This window comes from Parus major, chromosome 7 (assembly GCF_001522545.3).
Source record: "Parus major isolate Abel chromosome 7, Parus_major1.1, whole genome shotgun sequence".
Classification (NCBI taxonomy): Eukaryota; Metazoa; Chordata; class Aves; order Passeriformes; family Paridae; genus Parus; species Parus major.
The window spans coordinates 34,213,077-34,233,558 of record NC_031776.1 but is presented as its reverse complement, the minus strand read 5'-3'; the positions used below and the strand labels follow the sequence as shown (position 1 = coordinate 34,233,558).

The 20,482-nt window shown below is 42.3% G+C and overlaps 1 protein-coding gene and 2 long non-coding RNA genes across 4 annotated transcripts in view; 2 read left to right on the top strand and 1 right to left on the bottom strand.

Annotated features, from left to right (window-relative positions):
• LOC117244722 overlaps positions 1-14,681 on the top strand; it is a 25,437-nt gene extending 10,756 nt beyond the window's left edge. The window contains exon 2 of the long non-coding RNA XR_004498315.1: positions 734-14,681. This is a non-coding gene — a long non-coding RNA (uncharacterized LOC117244722). The remainder of the gene's footprint in view (positions 1-733) is intronic.
• ZEB2 (zinc finger E-box binding homeobox 2) overlaps positions 1-20,482 on the top strand; it is a 114,734-nt gene that overhangs the window by 25,271 nt on the left and 68,981 nt on the right. The gene's annotated exons all lie outside the window — the stretch shown is intronic.
• On the bottom strand, positions 14,192-20,482 carry LOC117244721. Its single transcript, XR_004498314.1, has 2 exons — positions 19,722-20,482; positions 14,192-15,428 (listed from the first exon to the last, which is right to left on the bottom strand). It is a non-coding gene; the product is annotated as an uncharacterized LOC117244721 (long non-coding RNA).

Genomic DNA, 20,482 nt, shown 5'->3' with positions numbered 1-20,482 from the left:
AAGTTGACTTGCTCTGAATACTAACAATCCTGGGGAAGAGTAGTTACTGCCTATGCCACGGAGGGGGATTAATAATACCTGCCTGCGACAGCTCGGCTCGGGCTCCGCGCTCGCGACACCTCCCTGGGAGAGGTGCGGCCACTCCCGGGCTGGAGCGCTGCACGGGAGAGCCCAAAATCACTGAACTTTTGCTCCTCTGCTGATGTCTTTTTATTTCATAAAATATGCAAAAAACAGAAACGCTCTCAATTTGAGGTGGGAGAGCAGAGGCAGCCCGGGATGAAACATTTAAAGTTAAAGCCTTGAGAATAAGTGGTTGCAGTGGGGATGCTGGCAGATCCTCACACACAGAGCAGTAGTACTGTGGATTTTACTCCTCTCAAGTACTTCGCTGTAGTTCTCAAATATTCCATATATTTATGATGACCCTTGCAAGATGCTTAGCATCAAGCTGGCAAAAGTGGCCCTCTAGAAGGAGAAATTGTTAAATATCCCATCATCCAGTGGACAGTTTGTCTTGGATTTGTTGACCCAGTCCCTGGGGAGCATTGGTTGAGACTTTCCAAATCATCGCCGCGCCTCTGCTTTGACCTGCAAAGGCGCATCCCCTTCCTTTGGCTTCCTCCAGACAAGAGATCTCCGTACCGAGTTAAAAATGCTTCTAGTTTGCTGTTGTTGATATTTTTCTTTTGTGTTCTGCTTGCTGACTGACATCTGCTATCATGCTAAGCAGGTGTTCCTGTGTAAACGAACGTGCCCTGTTTGTGTTTCGCCATCCTCGCTACTGCGCACCCAAATGAGCAGCATGATTAAGAATCCTGTAAATTTTTGAAAGGAAACGGATGGCTGCCCTACTAGAACATAATTACACCGTTCCAACATCCGCAGCTCACTGCTGCAGCCGAGTTGGAGAACAGCAGAAATTAATAATATATAATAGCATCATTCTCGTAATTTATAAATGAAATAAAGTAGAGAGGAGATTCTGCTGATATGCATTTTCTTCTTAATTCTGCAAGACAAAGTATAGATTAGAATTTTACTGGGGTGAAACCTGGCCAGCAATATCACACTAGTTGCAAGTGTAGGGCCTGATTCATGAGAGGGATTTTTGCTTAAGGAAAAGAGCTAATATCTTTTATTGGACTAGGGGAAAAAAAAAAAGAGTATACAAAGCCCTCTAAAGGCAGCTCTTAAGGCAAGGAGGCCAGGAAACCGCCACAGATCCTCTACCCACTTTTTAGCTCAATTCATTTGTAGGTACTGCAGGAAGAGTTTGCTGCGTGGTGGAATTTTTTCCCCTGGCTAAAATAATACACTATCATAGGTCACCCCCTCAGAGAGCAGAGAGGATTAATCAGCTAAAGATGTTGTCTAATCTCCTATTTTTGTTGAAAAACAGCAATGTTTTCAAAAACAATATTTTGAGCTCCAGAGATGTGCCAAAAGGAGCTGTACTGCGAACCCCTGCTCAAGCCAAGCCTTGGAGTTGGTGCTGTAATCTTGCTTCTCAACCCCTGCTTAAAAAAAATACGACTTTCTGAAGACAAAGAAGTATTATTTGTAAAGACTAGGCTGTATGACTTTTATTTTTTCCACTGCATGCTAAATGGCTTTTATTTTACTTCTGCAGCTGCCCAGATATACTTGTCTGGGTGACGGCCCAGCTGAGTTCTGCTCTTCCTGGGATAAACTCATTTGGGAGAGCTACCAAAACCCCACAGCAGTGTTTACTTACAGGTTATTTAGGGGTATTTTTATCAATTTTGACACTGTAAGACTCTAAAGAATGATAACTGCTTTGATGGGAAAGGTCAGCATGGACTCCCCAAGTTTAACACAGCAAACACAAATGTACACAGAAATATTTCTATTTTAAACTAAGGAATATGTTTGAGTCTTATTCTTCTAAAGAGCCCCCTTAATAATTTGTTTCTGAGGAAATATGTGCATATACAGATTTATTTCATTAACAGGTATTTATTTAAGTGGGCTGCACTGTATTTAAATCTCTGAATAGTTTCCATTACTTCCTCCGCTCACTTACTTCAAGTTGACTAATTTTAATAAGGCTAAGGTGCCTAGGGTCTTATTGAGTGTTCAGTTTGATCAATATGGCTAAATTAAAATAGTGCAAAATATAAGCAAATGTACTCTAACAACTCAGTGAAAAATGTGGAGTGCACCAAACATTGATTAGCGTTCCACAGACATTAATTTGTTGTTTTAAGTACACTAATGCTGCTCAGAAGCTGCTCAGGCACACCATCCACCCCTCTGCAGCCCCGGTGGCTTTCATGGCACTGCTCTCAGCCACAGGCAGAATTTGGCTCTGTGTCCTGCAGAAAACAGCCTGGGCTCACCAAACCTGGCCCATTCCAGCAGCATTCCTGCACTGCTCGCAGAGAAAGCTTGGATCACACCTAAGGGTAGCAGAAGGAGGACAGGCCCGATTACTTGCACGAGTGGAGACTGTTTAATAATCATATTCATTAGGAATTTGGGGCCATACATCAATTCTATACGTGCGTTTTTAAGACAGGCCCAGACTCTTAGGGAAGTGGTTCTACGTGCAAGAGGGTATTTGTTTTTGCCCTCCTGTAACACCACAATATTATTGTCATGAAAGATTAATGTCAACCCCCACCTGGTATTAAATTGCTTTTGGTAGCCCTTGCATTCATGTCTTTCTGCACAAGACAAAACCACTTTTAAAGTAACTACATGCATCCTCAAGTGGAATGGCTGTTATTACTGGGTTACATTTTATTTTTCATATGTTTTAGTTGTTGTGGTAGCTGTTTTTCCCGTGGATATGATGTTCAGAGCAAGGATATGGGATCAGGAACTTGATTTTAGGGCAGGAAAAAAAAAGACAAGCTTTAGAAAGTAGGATCTTATCGGAGTCTTGTTGATGGGTGTTGTACATGTTAATTATATGATTTGTTTCATACTCTAACAAAAAGCTGAGTTTTCCACATACTAAAAATAATTTGGTTTTCCTTCTCATTCCCCTCCTTTTTCTCGGTTAGTGAAAGCCTGAGATTATCATACTTTGACATCCAATGCTTGCACAGAGTTTTTAATGATTTCTAAAAATACAGAAGCAACTCTTTAACAATTATACTTTCATATAATTTTAAACAGTTTCTGATATCTTTCTTGTTTTTTTAGTAGTTTTTCCCTCTACCTGTAGTGTGATCTTTCTGCTTATCTTTAATCTCCTTGGTAAGTGATATTTTCTCTAACAGTTCTTCCTTTCCCTGATACCATCTTGTCCTATGTGGCCAAAAAATAATTTCACATGAGCAGAAGCTCATTTAATGGGAGGTAAATCAGCACAGAAAGAAAGATAAGAAGAAATAAACAGGAGACAGTTCATGTGTTATAAAAAAAAAAAAGAAAAATAAAAACTTGAAAGCAAATGCAGTCGCATTTAGGAGAAGTAAATTCTGTGAAGATGGAGTAAAATATGAAAAGCATTTCTCTAGTTTAAACTCCCCAAGTAGAGCTATAAACAGCAGAAGCATTTGGAAGTTCCCCCCACCTTTTTTTTTTTTTTAAAATAAAGCTGGATCTTCAGCTTCTTAACCTTCCACATGACAAGTAGAGCACACTGAGCAAAAGCAATTTTTAAGTCTCTTAACAAACATCTCAAGTGAGGAGAACAGTCCAGGTGCAGAAGAACTGACTTTTCATTTGTAACTATGCCAAAAAAAGTGCTTAGGGTTTGTTGTTGTTGATGATGTTTAGCTTTGGTGTGTGACAATCTTGATTTTTTCCAGCATTTTACATGTTTGGAGTTTTTAATATCAAAGGTATTGCTCTCTGTAAACAAGTGTAAGTTTACCAAGGCAGCTTCACTTACACTCTTCCCTTGTAATCAGATGTGGAAATTACACCCTCCCTTTTGGCTACATGATAATTATACATTTCAGCATACAAAGGATTGTCTCTGTTTCAGTTGCTGGGATGAAACAGTGAAGGCACTTGGGAAAATATATTATTATTTTAAAGGACAGTGCCATAGCAGTTTTTAGTAAAAGTGAAGTTTGTAATCACAACTATGATCAAGATACTTTGATACTTATGTATACAAACATATTTCTATATATGAGGGAGAGCAAGAGAGAGGGAGAGTAGTTAAAAATAAAATTAAATGAAGTTACATGAGCACAGAAGGTGAAACTTAGCCCATGTGCCCAGGGCCAGCAGTCAACCTTCTCCCTGCTTAAATCTCACCAAAGCTTTATCTTGAGGGTGAATTTTATCTCAAAAACATAATTTATTTAGAGAGTTTAACAAAGTTTGTCTGGCTTTGTCTTGCTTTTCTCCCCCTTCTTTTTCCTGGCTGTTCTATTTCACTCACTTAGAAATTTAGCCTGAATCGCTTGTGCATCTATCAATTTCCTTGCAAATGCTGGGTGCAGAAAGAATTCAGAATCAAGCATTGCTCGGAAAGAGCTGTGGGAAAAAAATTACATATGCAGCAAAACATGTTAGAGTTGTGTTTTGACAGTTTCATGACCAAGCCAAAAAATATACATTTTTTTTTGTACCTGGCGCAGTTTCACAAAAATGTCCCCTCAGGGAATAGTCATTTTTTGTCAGAATCAACTGTTTATTTACTTAAAAATCCAAAAGTTTTGCCTTGCATTAGAATCAGAATTGCTGAAGGTTAAAGTGCAAAATCAGCTCGCCGTGTTGCCTTTGGTGTAAAAGCATGGTTTGTGTCACAAGAGAGGGATAAAAGCGTCAGCAGGGACACAGGATGCAATGCAAATGGGACACACGTTAAAAATGGGGAAAGTGAGGTGTGTGAGGTCTCTTGCTGTGCATCCACAGCCAAGCCCTGGCCCAATGGCAAGTGCTGGGTGACCACCTGGCCCTGCCACTGCTGTGACTGAGCGCTGGTAACACTCCTTGGGGCTGGACACAATGGGTTTGTACAACTCAGCCCAAGCCTGGCAGGGTTTGTACGGTGACAAGAGTGTTGGGAGCTTTGCAGCTGTCCATGGAGATGTTCATGGCAGGCAGAACTTTGAGTGTCCCTCTCTTGTGCACCTTTCTGAGTGGGAGGGATCAGGAAGGACTCAGGGCTTCCCACCAGGATGGTGCACACCAGTGGAAGAAGCTGACCTTGTGTCTGAGGTTGACCTTGTGTCCTGCTCCAAGAGTGCTGCCAGTCCTGTTTCTGTGTCCAAATGCAACCTAAATGTCGTGCCAATGTACAGAGTGTGAGGCTGGGGAGCCCAGGGTGGGACTGTGGCCTCCCTGCCTTCAGGGAGGGGTTATCCCCACTTCCCCCACATTATTCAGGCCATACAGGCATGCTTGGGACAGAACCCAGGTCATAAACAACTCCTGAGATCACGGGAATATCAGAAGATTTAGTGACTTTTAAATCAATGTAATTGTACCAGTAAAGAAGAATTAGGTCTCCCACCCTGAAGTTTTTTTCCGGGCTAAAACTTGGTGCTCTCAGCTGAGGGATTATTTTTCTTTCATTCTCACTTTTATCTGTGTATGCACATAAACAATTAATACTTTTTGCCTGTATCAGTTGATAAGACTGCAGATTAACAGAAATGCACTGTGTCAGATGCACTTTTGCCTATATAGTTACCTCGACTGCAGCTGCAAACTGTTGGGGCTGGCAGGCTGACCTCTCACACTGGCTGCCAGCCATGGCCAGTGAAGGATTTTGAGAGTTTTTTTACTAGGATTTTTAACATAACTATTTATTTGGGGAAGCAATTTGCATCAGGGGAAAAAAAAACCCCAACCCAAATGTAAATACAGATTTCCCCAGGAGATTAAAAGTAGTCCAAAACTAATAGCCTAATCTAATTGACATAATAATCATCACAGAATATATCTGAGGGGTCTAATCCTACCCTCGTGGTCTCTCTCTGAAGTCAGGGACTCAATATACCTGTCTGGATTTGAGTTTACCCTTCATATCCCACTTATAGCAGGGGAGCAGCTTTTGTCTCTATGGTGAATAATATTTTGCAAATTAGTCTTCACTTTAAAAAAAAAAAAAGCAATATATAAGGTGGGGAGGGAATCTCTCCTGACTCACACTCACGGGGCGGAGGTCACAGCCGGAGCTACTCTGGTAGGAAAGAATTGAGCATCACACCAAAAAATAACATGAAAACCGTGAGTCAAACTGAGGAAAAGGGAGTTATTCACAGATAAGGACAGTTCTTCGTCCTGACCAAGTGTTATCATTACTGTGGCAGTTAAAGGTGTTCCTCCAGCCTCCTTAACTTTGCCTTTTTCCCCGTGGATTTATTAGCTGTTCCTTTTCCCTGCCCACCTCAGAGGCCCTGTGTTTGCCCAGCCTGACAAGCCAATACCCAATCCACAGGGTTATCACTGCTCCAAAGCAGGCAGGGCTGAGCCCAAGGCAGTGCTGTGGTGGGAGGAGGGACTGCCAGCCGTGGGGAAGTGAGGTGAGGTCTCCCTGCACCCCGCAATCCTCCCTGGGCTCTTTGGGAAAAGTTCTGTCCCGACTTCCCAAAAGTCAGGCGGCCTTTTGCATTTGTATTTTCCTTGAGTGGAGGGTCTGGGAGCACAACTAATGTGAATATGGCATATGTACCATATAACTTCTGAGGTGCTTATTCCCACAACAACCTAGGAAGTATTTACAGTGACCCCACTGTGCTACCTGGGGAATTTCTCCCCAGGTGACAGAATCAATGTATGATTTTTTTTTTTTCCCCACAGCAAATTAAAAATAACCCCTAAAAAACTCCCCAGAGTTGTTAGGGCAGAGACACCTCTTCCACCAGCACACAGATATGATATAGCTTTAATTTGTATTCATCTTGTCCACTGGGGCTAGAAGATGGAGGAGCTATTATGAAACCTTTTTTTTTTTTTTTTGAATTTTCTTTATTCACTGTTTACTATGCCAGGCTGACATGATATGATTTGTGCGTTGCAGGGTCACAACAAGCTACTTGCAGGACAATTTGCTGAATCAAGAGGGTGATTGTGTCTGGTGCCAGTCAGTCGCAATTAGGGCCAGGATCAGGGAGGCCCAGAGCTTGTGTATCGTCTTGGGCAAACCTCATAGAAATCAGCTCACCTGAAACTAATTGTCACAACAGAGACCTTATGCAAATGAGCCCTAGGGTTAGCGTGGGAAAAGAAAAACTGTCGCAAAGATAGGTGACCTGCTGAGCAGGGGGTCTGTTGCTGGGGAAATCTTTGTTCAATGAGTTAAAAAAATGTTCGCATTGTTCCAAATCCAAGAAAAACGTAGCAGATCCTCTCCCTAAGAAAGCGTGGCGAGCACACTCATCTGAAAGTCCAATAAAGTGGCAGCCAGCTTTCGAGCCGGTAATAAATTGGAAGTCTTTATTCTTTATAAGGGCTGCAGAAGGAAAATGATTTTACTTTGCAAAGGGGCCTTTAAAGTTTAGCAGCTCGCAGTGAGCCGGCGTTTAAAACTTTGCTCCCTGCCTAACCTGTTGGATCCCAGCGGATTTCCTGACCTGAGGTTTTAGCAGCTGGAAAAAAACATCCCTCTTGCTCCCAGGGCTTGCTCTCGTATCGCGGCAAGATGTTGGGTGTAGAGGGCAGGAACAAACTGGGGAGCAGATCCATGCAGATCTTCCTGTAGAAATCTCCGGGGATCTGAGAACTCTCCAACTTTGAATGTCTCTTCTCTCGGTGCCTTCCCGCCAGTGAGACGGGCAGGTTGGAGGGTTGCAAACATAATTGTGAATTAAGCACATTTAACAACAGGATCACTGACGTCTGCACGCGAAAGCGGCTGTTTCTGACATGCTTCCCCTCTCCCTTTTTCTCCTCTGCCTCCAGCCCAGGCAGAGAAAAGCATAATTTTCAGCAAGCGCATTACACAACATTTGTCTTGTTCACTCCTTCCTCTTTAACAATTTTTATGGGGGTTGCTCAACACGTTCTAAAATAGGACTGGAGACGATATAATAAAGTGCTGAACCGATGATATACGCGGCAGTTTATGCTGTCAATGGCAAATTCAAAAGAAAGGGATGCAACACGCTCCAAGTGAAGAAATGCAAGCCCGTGCCCTATAAGCACAGAGTGAGAGGCAGCCAGGGTATTTTTGCACGTAAGGCTTTTCCAAAGAGGTTGACGGGGACAGAAGCGAGATTAATTGCACTAAGAGATACTGGACAAATTTCAGAGCCACGAGTGGCTCCGCGCTATCATCGGAGGCAAAAGAATAGTTATTTTGTTTGGTTAATAATTAGAGCTGTGCTTTCGATGGGGCTGCTTTAAAGGGGTGAAATGTAGATGGTATCAGACCAGCAAGTTCGGAAATTAACTTCCTACTCACCAAACATCATGGAATAAGGAAGGCTTAAAAGAAATGCAGATTAATCACCAACTTTTTTTTTTTTTTTTTGATCTCTTTTGTCCCTTTACCACTGTCTGAAATAATTTCCACAAATAGGAGACGTTTCACAGTGGGTATGAAGTGCTCAGCTTTCACTCATCAAACTTTAATCGGAACTGCATTTTAGTTTTTGAATAAAGAACACTTAAAAAATTTAGATGCAAATTATTTTGCATTATTCATGCTCTAAGTGTCCTTGTAGATTTAAACACTTCTGAGGCCACCTTGATTCAAGTAATTACCTAGGCCCTCACTGCTCCATCATGAATAAGGTATTTTGTACAAGTAAAGTATGCACCCGATGAGCTTTTAAAGTGGCTTTACACTGAACTTGTGTATTGCTTCTCCTGCATGAGTGGTTCGAACATGCCTCGCAATCTGTCTCAGGTGGGAAATCCTGGCAGAGCATCCATGAGTGACGGAAGGAAGCCTACCAGCCTCGGCGCACACTATTTCTTTGTCTTCGCAGAAGAATCTCAAAGTGATTCTCTCGCTCGAGTCTTATGGCTCCTCTTGAAAGTCTGAGGGAGCAATAGCTGCTAGGAGGGAGAGAAATGACAGTCATTTTTTGGTTAACTCTTCGTTCCCCACCCCGGCACCCCTCCGCCTGCTGCCTGTGCTCAGTCACTTAAGGCATTCACAGAAGATAATATAAGTCTTCCTACTTTTATGTAGCATTGTACATCTGCCTCCCCATCTGTCCGCTCAGCCTCCCTCCCCTACAAGCTCTAGGTACCACCTGAGCGGGATTTTTCACACAATAGAGCCAGCCCAGCCCCGAGCAGCCTGCCTGGGAGTTGCTCCCAACAAAATTGGCTGTGGGAGGGCAGGCTAAGCCTACATCTACACATATATTGCCAGCAAAATGAGCTTGCAAGAGTTAAATTTAATTGGCTGAATCTCATAGTTGGCGTTTGTTGCAAAGTGCCCATAGTTTTTTGTTGTTTTTTTTTTTTTTCTTCTTTTCCAGCTACATTGCTTTGAAGAATTATAGGAATTTTATGATGTGCTATTGGAGTTCCACTGGCAGAGATTACAGTAAAGGGGTTAAAGTTGGTTTACATTAAAAAAAATTATGCAGAAACCAATAAAAATAAACACACTCCAGTAGACTAAACTTGCTGGGCTTTTAGTTTTAGCTTAACAATAGAAGTTTAGACGACATCCAACATTGCAGCTTTTAGAAAATTAGTTGACACTCACAGTTGATCATCTTTACTACACAGCGGTATAATTAATATTTAAACATTCTAATAATGCAGCTTGCTTTGCATGCACTTTTCAGCCCCACTACAATATATTTTATCAGGAATACTGCTAGCTTTTTCTTAGGTAATGTCATTTTTAAAAGTTATATTTAAAATAGGTTATTGGCTTCTTGCTCAGTGCAAAAGAAATATCAATAGGCCAATAGGCAGGTTTCATATGTCAGTTTGTGATTAAAGTCTGTCTTTATTGAAGACAATAGAAAATATATAAGGGGCTACTTCATTGCCATCATCATAAAATAAATATACCCAGAGACTGTTGGTTTAGTTGGAATTGGTCATCTTTCTTCATGCTTTCTATAATAAGAGGAACTTTTAATATCTTGATACAGAGCAAAGTGAGGCAATGCCCCACAGATCTGTGAAATACTGCACCTCTGACACCCACTCACTGCCAGAAAGCCTTTAATAAAGAAGTCAGACAAGTAAAAAAAAAAACAAACCTGAGAGTTTTCACTTAAGTGTTGTCAGGGTTAAGCCTTCTGTCTGCCTGGCATTTGAGTAAAATTGTGAGAAATGGTCAAAATGAGAAGGGACTGTGCTGGTTTATTTACTTAGGAGAGTTCTTTCCTTTTCAGGCGAGGCAGGGAGGAAAAGTTGTTTCAGGTGCTTTGCTCATCAGCTTAATCTGCCTGATTAGTGTAAGGTGCCCTTTATTTCTTGAGTTATAACTTCTAGCAGGGGAGGCTGTTGTTCTCTAAACTGGTCTGGACTCTTCCAGAGTTTTCTCCTGGAGTATTTCACACCCATGGGTCCTCCTGATGCCAGCCAGGAGGTTGGAGCTGCCTGGCTATTATTAACCCCTGTAGATGAGTGGGCACCACTGGCAAAATCCATTCCCATGGCTCCTTTAGGCTGATCCAAGGAAAAAACCCAAAACCACATGGGCAGGTCATAAATACCTAAACTCTGGCTGCTGTGTCATGCAAGGAGGATCTCCTGAATTTCCCAGCTGGAGAAAGCATCCTGCAAAATGAGCTCCTGGTATAGCCCTCGGCCTTGCAGCTATTTAGTGGGATGCTCAGAGTGTTTTTTTCACAAGAGATGGGTTTTGTTAGGCAGGCCTGCTCTGGGTTGCAAAGGTGCCTGAAGCTCAGCTGAGAGCCCAGCCCTGGGTTTTGTCACGTTTCATTGCAAGTTTGAAAGCAGGCCTATTTCTATTAATGCTGTTAATAAGAGACATATGTTTTGTCAAGCAAAACCACCCTTTCATTAAAACGGAGAATAATTTCATGCTTTTTTTTTTTTTCTTACATTCATGCAAAAATAGCCATTTCCCCAACATGTCCCAAAAAGCTAAGTTGGAGAGTGTGTGTGCAAAATTTTACCAAGCCACAGATATTCCCAGGCCAGATACCACTAAACACAAACTCTCAGCGCCTCACCACTTTAAGCCAGTCCTAGGGCCTCAGCCTAATTGCCTGGGAGGCAATGGGAGTTTTTAATTTACTTAAAAAGTAGCAGAAATGGGCTTTAAACATTTTGTGTGTGCAGTGACCGTATGACTGACGCCATGAGATCCATAGCATGTGTGAAAATGGATTGCATATTGCTGGGAGCTTTCCCTGGGCTCTGCCATGGATCGCCTCATGTCACGTGTGCCTGAGAAGAATTTGGGGATGGGGTTTGGCTGGGAGGTGTCTCTGGGTGTAAAACAAAGTTGCCTTGTCTTGGAAAAGGGCGCGTGGGAGCCGCGCTGCCGCGTGCGCTCCGTCCATAGGGCAGGGGTGGAAGTGGGAGTTTTAAGGAAACAGATAAACAGCACATAGAAAGTGCTTTAAAAATAGGGCCATAACTTCCAGCCTCGCCACGTTGTGACCCGAGTTATGGGTGAGAACTGCCCTGACTTGTACTTGTCAAAAGAAACCAGAGCTGTGAGATGCTGCGATAGAGACTTTTGGGGTTGAGTTGGGAGCAAACCACCTCCCGTGGGGTGGCTTGCTTCTCCTTTATCAGGTTTTGCTCAGGAAGGGAGTTACACACACCTTGGCTGCAAATAACTAGAAGAGCGTGATCTATTTTAAACCTGCTGCTGAGGTGGTAAAGAAAAGATAAGTTGAAACCTAACTGCTATCTTGCTTGTGTGTGTGACAGATATGGCCAGAAATGGATAAAATTAAAAGCATTTTATTTTTCATATGCTAATAGCAACCTGGATGAGGGGGAAAACACAGAGAACGGAGCAGCAAAGTCAAGAGGTTTCTATCAAGTATATTTCTCCCATTACCTAAATTATAGGACTCCTTTCCCCAAACTGATATACATATTTTGCGTCTAAAAGCAAATTCTATAGTAGAGTTTGATTTCAGCATCAACCTTATGGCAGCCATGTGGGAGTGAGATTATGGGACATGTGGAACAAAAGTCTTCCAGCCAGAGGAGGCCTTCTGAGCATAATGATTCTTATTTAAATCAGTCTATGTTTTATTACTCAGCTGGGGAGGGGGGAAGGAAACCAAGGAAAAGAATATTTCTTTAAAACCACCGTCACCTGAATTGCAGATGAAGAGAAATTAAGTAGTTTTCAGCCTGCAGAATGGACAAACATTTTCATATCATAATAATAATTTCAAGCAATCCTCAATTTTATTTTTTGGGTTTTTTTTTTTAATTTTACATTTAAACTTGTTTTTCCTGTTGGCGTGCCTGCCGATTCATTTGTAAATGTGCTTTAAATTCCTTTGTATATTACAATGAATGCCACCTCTTTAAACGCTCTTAGTAATTTAGCGAACTTCTTTGCCAGTGGGTGAAAGTACAGTATTGTACATGCATAAGAAAAGGTACATTCATTATGCTTCACGTATGAAAAGGTATATTAGGAACGGTTTTGCTTAAAGTGGAGGGGTGAATGGAGGAGCCCCTGATCCATCATAGGGCTTTTGCATGTGTGAGAATGTGTCTCTGTGAGCCCCGACGTCCCGAAACGCGGGTTGGGAACCTACCGGCAAATGTGTGCCTGTGAAACCTGAGAAGATTTATAACAAGTAGGTAATCGGTTCAGGCCCATGCGAGGGGAGCGGGAGCGAAAAGCTCACGCTGGGGCTCAACTGGAGTTTTAAGGAGAGGGACAGAAAACCTCAGGGTCTGGTTTCTCCCATCTCTGTCCATGGCTGTCACCAGGCTCCACGCTGTGCCATGGGAAAAGGTTTGTGCCAGGCAGAGGCTTGGGATACTCCTGTGATTTTAAATGTGTCTTGGTGTCGGGGATGATGCCTGGAGCTTGCCACACAACCCATTTGTGGTGTGCCATAGGTGAAGGGACAGAAGTGAGGTGGCCCTGGGAGCCTGGTCTTGCACTGCTTCCCACCTCCATCCCACAGATCCTGGCTCTTTCCACGTGAAAAGGAAGGTTTAGTTAATGGAATTTTCCTTAGCGTGAAAAATACATCTGTGCTGTGATGAAAGGTAGAGGGTGGATATGGCCAGGCAGGGACAGCATCTCTGAGGAGTGCATGGCCACACTGAAACAGATCCTGCTAATTGACTCCCCCTTTTTCTTGAGACCCCTCACTTCAGTAAGGTGAGTGGGATTCAGGCCCTTGGTTCGGCATTTCTGTGAAGAACAACCACAGCCTTGCGGAGAGGGTTGGTCAGTTTATGGCCAATAAACATAAAAGTTGAGAGGGTTTCAATGAAACATTATTCTCCAACCAGAGGTCATTCATTTTGCACTTACTCCTTTATGTGGTTTCTGAAAGTTTAATTTTAAGGAGAGGATGTGGTACGCTCTGTTTGTTTTCTTTCTCTTTCCTTCTCTTTCTTTCTTTCTGAGCTCCTTACTTCGAATTAATTTCAGGGAAACGCGTGCGAATGCTTTCCAGTGGCATGCCAGCTGTCATTTTTCGATCAGAGTGTAGGGGGGAAACACAGAGTTTACTTACAAGACGCAATTTTAAGCTTGATTCATTGAAATAAGTGTCACTGTAAGGCAGGCGAGGCAGAGCTAGCTTTCATTAACATTCTTCAATTCTGGAGCCCATCAGGAGGTAGATAAGGTACCACTGGGTCCATCCACCTCCCGGACCACAGGAGGACAATGCCAGGAATGTTTGCAATGTGTTTCTATTTTTGTCACACCTATGTGTGGCCATCCATCTGGTCTTAATCAATCAGTCTCATCCTGGAGCTTTGCTGTTCTCCCAGCTGAAATAATACACTTCTTCAGCAAGAGCTGTGCCTCAAGGAGGGTCACTACTCACCATTCCCCAGACAAGGCATATTAACAAGGCTTACATATTTGTAAACATAGGTAAACCCAGGAGGGGTGGTTGGGAAGGAACATTTTGAAATATGAATATTTTATGAATAAACCACTGTGTTGTTTACTTAGCGATATTACACAGGAAAACTTGATGAAGTACTAGAGGTAAATTTGTTTTAGCAAAAAAACAACAACCTCAACCCCTCAGAAGCACTGAGACAAAGATAAATGATGAAAGAGAGAATGATCCACCATCCTGTTCAAGCAGAGGTAGCATATATAAAGTATGTTTTTGAAAGAGCAGAGAAGTGGGTGGTGAACACTGTAAAGTGTGCCATTTATTTATTTAGATTGCACATCAGGAGATAAAACAAATGAAAACTCTGACTTGTTAATAATTTACATATAAGTGGAAAATTCTTACATGCTGTTAAGATACCTCCAAGACCTGACACTGCAAACGCAAATAATTTACATTCTTTGTGTGCACACAACTTCTCTGGAAGAAGAAGAAAAAAAAAAAAAATCAAATATGTGTTCAGGGGCGATGAAAACCAGGAGACATTATAATTATGTTTATTAATTTCGGATGCCTCTTTTGAAGCATTCATGGAGCTGACCTTCCCCATTCATCAGGTGTTCCTGGCTGAGAATCTGCTGGGCCATACCTCCCAACCTAGGAGGTAGGAGATGCAAAGAGGGGGGATTTCTTTTCAATAAGCAGCACTATTACTTCTCCCCCGAACAGCTTATGCAAAAAGTTTTGTGGGGGAGAAAAAAAAGGCCCAGAAAAAAAAAAAAAAAAAAAGAGGAGTGTGCATAACAATAACTACCTCTGTCCCTTCTGTTTTTGTTCTTTTCATGTCAGGGAACTTTTTAGCCGTGCTGCCTGGGTAACTGCTCTGGAAGGTTGGAATATCTCTTGTTGAAGGAGGTTTGTGATTGAGGGCCCTCTGACACAACCTTTTGTTGCTCTGAGGTGTTTGATCCTCTTTCCCTTTCTTCTAAAACCAATCCCATCCCTTTAAAAAATGGATAACCAGCACTTCTTTTACTTATTGTCAGCTTTTGGAAAGTTACTGTGGGGGGTTGTAGAAGTTTAACTAGTTAACCCCTTACATCCTGATAGTGGGGCACTATTAGTCCTTCTCTCTCGCCCCTTCCAGGGTGGGGAATATTTCCATAGCTGTGTCAGGTATGCAAATCCTCTTTATAGGGAGCCATGTGACGGGTTGGCTTGTGGACAGTTTTCTTGCTGATCTTTCTTTCCCCTGGAGCTAGCTCAGGAAAACCAGGTTCAGCCGGGAGCTCGGAGCAGGGGCTGAGCACTCGGTCCCCAAATCAGGACAGTCGCTTCTGAATCGCGCTGAAATTTCAAAATGAGTCAGAATTTGTAGCTGCTGATTTTCTTCTCTTTCCTTGAACTGAAACTTGTGAGAGTCACCACAGGCGTAGGCTGATCTGATACACTTTTTTCCCCCCCCCCTCTCTTTGAGAGCAGCTCTGAATAACAAGAATTCACAGAGAGTCGCTCTTCAAAAGTGTGCGGCCAAATCTGAAAGTAACAAAGGAAGAACACCTTAAAATGAGATGTGTAATAAGGACGCTTACTCAGAGCCTTGAGATTAAAAATGAGACTGTTTTTTGGTTTGTTTTTTTCAAAGGGAAGGGACACAACCCAAGCTATAGGAAAGAAAAGCAGCTTAAATGGATTATTTAACAAAAAGCAACTTCTAGCTTCTAGATAGTGACCTACATTCTGCACACAATGATGATGTTTTACGGTGGTGATAGGGTTAATAACCTAACATCATTCATATAGTGTTTTTTGAAAATTGAATTTTACTGCTACAAAGTAAATGTAACAGCCCTCTGGAGACAATATTACAGGCACTTTATTGTTTGCTAAGCTGATGTCATCTTTCTACGGACTGACTTTAAAACAAAGGCAGAACATTTATTACAAATATCACTGTGTGAAAGGAAATCTACTGAAATATTGTTTGGAAGGTGGACTGATACAAATGTATTAATACTTGGCTTTGATTATCTGCAAAGTTATGCCTGTGGAATGCTTTCTCGCGTGATCTCTGCTCATGAGAAATGTTCATCTTGGATATTGCACCTACTTTTATTTTAATGTTATCCATCTCTGAGCATGTGTTACTTTTAAAATGTGTTTTATAATATACTCTACAGCTCATTTATAACTCTTCGCAGTTTCTTTGTAAGAATGTAAATGAGGTTTTGATCAAAACCTAAAATATTTCCTTTCAAAGCATTTTCATGTAAACAGGGCCATGCCCTCCTTGCTGAAATCACTGCAATTCTCACGTGAATAAAACCAGTGAGACTTGGCCCTGTCTTACAGTCATGTTTTGGCTCCAATCTGCCTCCTGCTCTGACCTTTCCCAGTGTCTGCAGTCCCTGCAGGCTATGGGCCCATTAAAATCACTGTTTTCCAACCTGGAACCCCAATCAGGTACCTACAGCACCATCTCCCAGTGTGGCAAATATGCTGGAGACTGAAGATTTGGTGCCTACAAGTGAAGTTATACTCCTTGGAGAACCCCCCTCTATGTTTCTAATGTTACAGCATTAGTAAAATGACCAGGTCTGAAAATTTTAACCTGGTTGTAGATGACGCTGAGCTTTGAGTTTAATCATTCCCATGCAGCTCTCTCTAAGTTGGTTTCAAGTGAACAAAATGCATTTGTCCCTTTTGAGAAGAGCAAACGATTCATTTGCAAATAATTTAATATCCATTAAAGTTTAAATTTCCTTTGTTTACTCACTTGCAGAGTGAATCAATGACCATTGCAAAATAATAAGTACAATGAGGGAAAATATATTTTCCTGTACCACGGTACCACTGTTGTGGCTTTTGCAGGTGAAGCATAAAAAGATGTGAACAGCTTTATGAGGACGGGTGTCTAAGCAACTGATTAGCTCATCTCTGTTGAAGGAAGACTTCAAGAGAAGTGTAGGAAAGAGGGACAAATTTAGAAAGTGAGTAGTGGAGTTAGCAGTAAAACTAGTAACTTAGTAGGAGTCTGTGATATTAGTATCACTTCTGCAGTCTGTGAACGTGTAATGCCCTTTGCAAAGGTGGACATCTACCTACGCTCCCCAGCAGGAATTTATATTCATAACCCCCTTGTTATGTATTTAATGCTGACAGGTTGTGGCAGCTTCTATCAGTGGGATTAAAACTGGCAATCAGATGATAACAGTTTACTTTTAATATCCTCAGAGCAAAGTTTTCAGATTGCCAACAATTATCAAAGGGTGTCTTGCCTGGTTCATTAATGCTAATATTCTTAGATGTTTGAATGTGATTTTGCATGTCAAGCCAATCTCCCTGGCATACCTCTGGACATCCTTTGACTGGGGCTGTGTGGCATTTTTTGTTTGATCTTTGGGGTTGCTCAGATAAATTTAATCCTGACATAAGCAATACTCATTCTGACATCAGTAGGATCTGCTCATAGGTAGAGCAGGGACAGCAGGCTCTGTCAGAATGTTGGAAAGAAGTTCTACTATTTAAAAATATAATTAAGAGCAGACTATTAACCTTTGGCTTAACCGAGGAGTGGAGGTTTTTCTTAACATGACTGAATACAAATGTCCTTGTGTTACTATGTAAAATACCTTCCAGAGGCTTTATTCAGAAACACTGGGTGGGTCTGACCCAGGTCCTGCAGAAGTCACCTCAAAGGTTAGGTGTGCCAAGGTACCTCTTCAGTCAAGATGAGAGCCAAGGCTTGAGGTGAGCCTGAAGCTCTAGGGCCTTACAAGAGGAGAAGGTCTCTGTGTGGAGGCTGAGAACACAGCTTTATCCAACAGTTTCCAGCTCTGTAAGAGTCAGAGGGAAGGGATGGAGGGCTCCTGGCTCGTATCACTCGGTGCTTCTTGATGAAAATCAGTTGACTTGCGGCTGTTGATCCCAGCTCTGGGTTTGACTCATACTGGCCACTATTCCCAAGGTCTACAAGAGAGCTATATATAACTACAATGTATAATGGTTGCTGTTAAATGCCTCAGCTTTGCAAATAGATGCACCAGACATCTCCTTTCTGTCTCATGTACTACAATTGTTTCAATTGTTTGAAGTCGAGTGCTTGACGCCGCTGAGAAAGAAGCCTCTGTAATGTCTCCCACAGTAGATAAGGCCAGTTGTAATGAAAATAAAGGTGATTCTTTATTGAACTCTGGACACAGAGAGGACTCTGTAGTTCTCTGGCTGCCTGACTGGAATAGTGCAGTCCTAATGCCACTGTGGAGGGCTTTGAGCACTGACCTGGAGCTTGTAGTCTTGAAAAAGAGCCCCAAAACACAGAGCAAATGCATGCAGAAAGGGAAAGGAAGTACTTTCTTGCAGGGAAAATGTTGAAACAGCACACCAGGTTATACAATCAGCATTTCTTCATTATTTTAGTTGTACTCTAGAATTCAGAAAATGTTTGGCCTTAAAAAAACCCATCCCAGCAGCAACAATGGCTATAATCACACATTTGAACATAAGAATTAGTTTTATGCAGCGCGCTAGAAAAAAAACCCCAAAATCTTGAGAACCCTTTCAAAATAACCAGAGAAAAATAAACCATTCCTTATGTCAGTCTTGTTAGAGAGGGATTAAGAAACTGGCAATTATTTTGGCGACCTTAATTGTTGCTCTGCAGGAAAATATGTAATTAGAGCACGTTCGCAGGCCTGCACACCTGCAGCACATCCTACAGTATAATGTCAGCTTTCAGTGCTTGCTGGTGCCAGGTTCTATCACAACCAGGCACAGTGATGCTCTGAGAACATTTCGGACTCATGTAATGTAGCTTCTGTGTATGAAAGAAGCAGGCATTTACACTGCCATACAATGGAGTGCATTACTGCAACACTGGTTTCATTCTTTCCCGACGCCTACCTTCAGCACTGCTCTGGTTTACTCAGTTTGAGGTTTTATTGTTACGGTATAATAGTCCTGTACATTTCTGAAATTCCCTTATTATTCAGCTTATTAATACAGTACTGGCTTGATTATCAGGCTGCAGTTGTGAAGGGGAAGATTCAGCGTGCTAGCAAAGTCAGAAGCTGGGTAAATTCCTGGGATAATGAGAACAATTGTTTGACGTGTTTGAGCCCAGCTCTGTGTGTGCACACAGCCGCCAATGCCAACGTACATGTGTGCGTGCATGGGGTGCCCCTGCCTAAAAACAGAGTGAGAAACGCTGGAAGTCAGCTTTAATTTCTTGACAGAATGGGGGGGGAATAATCCCTCCTTGCGCTGCTCCTTGCCTTTGCCTCTTCCCCGCGTTGCTTCTCTGGAAAACTGGAAAGCAAGTTAAAATAAAGGCGCAGTGGAGGGAATAGCTGTCTTCCAGCTAAATTCAGTAATCTGGCATGCTGATAGTTAACAGACTTCTCCCCCTAAGGGAGATACACTGTATTTTGCTATCTGACATGTTGTCATATATAAAGAAATCAATTGGTAATTAAATGATGCACCTTGTGAAGATGACAAAAGGCATTTGGTTGCGAAAAGAGAACTGGGTTGTGAGGGGTTTGTAATGAAGGCCTAATGACTATTCATAAGAGATTTTCAGTCCGTTGATCCACTTGACTGGAAAGTTCTGCCCTGGAGAGTTAGTGCTGTCAGATTCTCTCACCTCAGAAAGCCGCCGCGATCGACGGTGTGGAGTATGAGCGAGAAATTATCTAGTTGTTGCTTCAGGCCTGTCTTAGGTCACATGCAGAAGGCACACATCTGGCTTCCTGTAGGTGCAACCTCGGGACATAAACTTTGACTAATTTTTAAACTATAAATATGTAAGGCTGACACTGAATAAGTTACCTTTTATTCATGTTTTCATAAATTTCCTAGTGCGTTAAAGGCTTTAGTAGAGCTCCCATTTTGGACTTCGCAGCTTCTGTTGCTCTCGCAACAATTTTGTTTTCCTCTCCCCCGACAAATGACATTTTAAGAGATTTCTGTGGTGCAGACACTGCCCACGTTGCTTCCCTTATCCTTGCCCACAACCGACGGGCCAGCCAGGATTGTCACAGTGGGGTCACCTACGGAGAGGACCTGGTAGAGATGTCAGGAAACATCATAGGGTCACAACACAGATTTTGCCCCCAGTGGAGCTTTTTGTTGGCACGCATGTCTCTGGTCACTGGCACTCAGGATAATCATACCAGACCAATGAGAGCCTCCTCCTCTGAGATATTTCCTGATCTTTTCCATTTGCAGGATGTCCCTTGGATGGGATTGCTTGGAGGTGACACACCAGGAGGTAGATACCCACAGTGTCCTAGTTAAACTGAGACTTGCACCCTAATTGCTGAGACTACAGCGATGAGCACCTTTTGCACATCCCTCTCCAACGTTGCACCCTCTTGAGTGAATAAATCTCTCTCTAGCGAGTGGTATTTTATAATTAAAACTGAAAAGGAACAAATTGATTTCAGGAAGCTATTTCGGAGCGAGTAGACATTTCCTTATGCTGATCAGATCCAGCACAGCTCCTGGGTGAAAGCTCTGAGCTCTGTGCATGTTTGCTTTTGAAAAGTGGCCATCCACCTTATCTTATCAGGCAGCTCACCTTATCAAAG